The sequence below is a fragment of the Poecilia latipinna genome, unplaced genomic scaffold (assembly GCF_001443285.1).
Source record: "Poecilia latipinna isolate Pla-1442-1.1 unplaced genomic scaffold, P_latipinna-1.0 Scaffold666, whole genome shotgun sequence".
In the NCBI taxonomy this organism is placed as follows: Eukaryota; Metazoa; Chordata; class Actinopteri; order Cyprinodontiformes; family Poeciliidae; genus Poecilia; species Poecilia latipinna.
This window is the reverse complement of record NW_015113282.1, coordinates 77,568-80,904: the sequence shown is the minus strand read 5'-3', so window position 1 is coordinate 80,904 and position 3,337 is coordinate 77,568. Positions and strand designations below refer to the sequence as shown.

The 3,337-nt window shown below is 33.8% G+C and overlaps 1 pseudogene; it reads left to right on the top strand.

The window, feature by feature from the left end:
- LOC106954606 (UDP-glucuronosyltransferase 2B17 pseudogene) overlaps window positions 1–3,337 on the top strand; it is a 23,514-nt pseudogene that overhangs the window by 7,732 nt on the left and 12,445 nt on the right.

The following is a 3,337-nucleotide window of genomic DNA, read 5'->3' as shown; positions in this document are numbered from 1 at the left end:
AACCAATGAAACCCCTTGACAGTGCTGTATTCTGGATCGAGTATGTCATGAGGCATCGGGGTGCACCACACTTGCGCTCCGAGTCTTGTAAGATGCCCTGGTATGCCTACTACTGCCTAGATGTGATGGCATTCTGTTTAGCAATTATGCTACTTATCATTTTGTTGATCTGGGTTTCCTGTAGAATCTGCTTTAGCAGTTTGATAAGAAACAGGAAGTCTAAGCTTGAATAGAAGTAGTAATAATACACTTTGTTGTTGTAAGTCAGTTAGAGCAAAAATTTACGGGGCATTACCATTTACATTTTCTTGAGAATACTGTAATGAACCACACAATATGTCCTCTAATCAATAATATGGTGAAAAAAGTTTTAACCTCAATAAACACTGCGGTATATACCTGATAAGCAATACTATTGCTCATACTGCAGAAAAAACATTATTGAAGGCATATGACTTTAATTAAAATAATCAGACAAGTATGAAATATTTCCACTGTCTTAACTAGTGTTAAAGCTGCAGTATGTAACTTTTACAAAAAAAGCTACATACATTTTTGTTAGAACTGTCGCCATGAGACAGATATGTGAAAAGATCAATTTCCTCCACCTTCTCCCTGAGCTACTATGAAAATAATTGAATATTATTGAATAATAATTGAATATTATTAGTATAACAATATTTCCAATGTTAAACATGGTAATAGGCAAGTCTGTAACCATTTAAATAATACAAAATATTCTGCATTTCTGCAAACCAAAACAGAAGACACAATGACACTTGCTTGAAGTGTGAAAGAGAATCTGTGCAATGTACATAGATATGTTCAGCACAAAAACAGGCTAGGTACTGACTAGTTTTGTTGTCTGAGTGTGAACTGTTATAAAATACAAAATCCTTAACATATTGCATTAACACCATTTTTGTAATGATAAATTGTTTGGCACATTGTGTTTCATGTTTCTTATTTTATTATTAGTCACAGCTGTAAATGTATTTACTACTAATCAGAACGTCAGTAGTTTTGATGCCAACTTTGAAGCCAAAAGGTTGGCATCAAAGTAAATTTTTCAACACACCTTTTTAGAAACATTGAATTGGACCCTAACCCATAACCCAGGGTATTTGTTTGCTATGAACAAAAAGCAGAAAAACATTAGCAAAGGCAGCAACACCACTACTACATATCACATTTTTATTCAGCAGTTTATAAGATCCTTTTCTTTGTTGGGTGTGTATTATCATTATATTAGTGAAACACAAAAAACTGAAAAAGGGATCGTCTAATTTATTGCTGTTTTAATGTGTCTGTCAATATGGTGGCAATAGCGATAGTGATTGACTAGTGCTGCCAAAACGATCTAAGACTGCACTAGTTTTTGCTCATTTGCAAAATGCATTTCTATGGATCCTTTGACTCTTTAAAGAGAGAGCAAAGGATTGGAAAATAATATGCAACAAAACCTCCAAATTCACTTGGTTTTCATATCAACAATGAGTAATATCTAATTATTGTAAGATGTGAATTCCCAAAGTCCAAAATGAAATAAGTTCACATGGGAATCTTTAATATGTCTCTGAAAAAGCTGCTAAAGAGTTTTCTGTAGTGCTGCCACATGGCTAAACTAAGAAATCTGTATATATTTCAACATTTATGTAAATTTTATTGAGTTGATTACTTTGGTAAGAAAGGCAGTTTTTCAGTCTCAACTCAATATGTGAACAGAATGAACACTTTCAAAGGTTTGAGAGTCCTACCTATATCAATTGTTGATTGTGCAGAAAACAGGTTCATAATCAATCAGAGGTACATCAGTAAAGCAGAAGTACGTAACAGGAAAAAATGGGTTTGCATTATCAGATGGAAAAAGCTACTGCGTCTTGACATCACACCAAGCACTGTTTAAAAAAGTGTGTTCCTGTTTTAGAAACACTTATAGTGCCTAGAAGAAACAGCGGTTCATTTCCTAAATAAACTTTAAGAAGTTAAACTGATCAAAACTGTTCGAAAAGTAAAGCTGTAATTAGCTTTAAAAGTATAACCACTATTTTGCTTTCAGATATGAATATAAATGTTGGTCCTGTTTCCTAAAATTGATAGTAACACCTGGTTTGCCATCTAAGAAAAAACTGCTTTGCTTCTAATAAACTGGAAAAAAGGTTCTGGTACCTGCAACATTTCTAGGGAAATGCTGCTTCATGCAATTGAAATCGTGCCGTTTGTTTTGTTGTGTGTAAGTTTCAGACCTGGCCAGCTGCCACTGCTGGGTTCCAGTGACTTAAATTATTTTCTCCTGTTGGTTTATTATCTCTGACGGACTGGCAACCTGCCCAGTCAACCAATCAGCACCAATGATTGGTTGATGCGGCTCCTGGTCTGGCTGCTTTGAAAACGCCAGCAAATAGTGTATGAATTAGTATTGTCCTATTGCTATTACTCCATTTATTCATGTTGATATCTCATGAATGAATGGGAGTATGTTTTGGTTTATCATCACTTCAGTCATTACATTAAACAATCCTAAGAATATCTGTAAATATAAAGATATTAAGGGCTTAATATGATTTATTTTTTGTCATGTTGAGGGTAAAATATGATGCATATATTCAATGCTTTAAATGTTTCAGGGCAGTGCATGTTGTAGTTGTCGAGCGGCCATCCTGTATACAAAAGCTATTAGTTCTCAAAGCAGCAGTCAGGGGTTTGATCTCTCTGTGACCTTAACCAGACGTCTTCGCTCTTCTCTTTTTAACCATTTACGTCTTCGCTCTTCTCTTTTTAACCATTTGATCTGCTCAAAAGATCAAACAGGCCAGAAAAACATCTAAAAACAGTATGCTAATCAATGTTCGCTATTAACCCCCCAACATACACATGCAGATTAATGAAAAGGTTTAGTTGAGAAATGAATTGGAAACCTACAATTTGAGCTTGTGTCCATAAAATGGATTTTATAAGCATTGCAGTTCTGCGGTGAATAATCAAGAACTTTGATAAAAGATGAATCACATAAAACATAAAATAATTAAGATGTTCATGTTTGGGAGGGGTGTTTGTAAATATTGAAACTGTATGTGTGACAAATATATTTTCTGATCAGTAAACCACTTAATTTTATAAAATATATTCCCTCTAGTCCAGATTCTAACACACCAATATAAGCAAAAGTCAGAAGAGGACTAATCAAATGAATTGGAGTTCATACATTGTACAAGGTCTTATTATTCTAAAATAATAGGACTCTCATTATTTTATTGCTATTCTAGTAAAACACAGAAACCGATCTCACTTCATTTTAATACATAATTTTTTTTTCCATCTGACAACATAAGAAAAA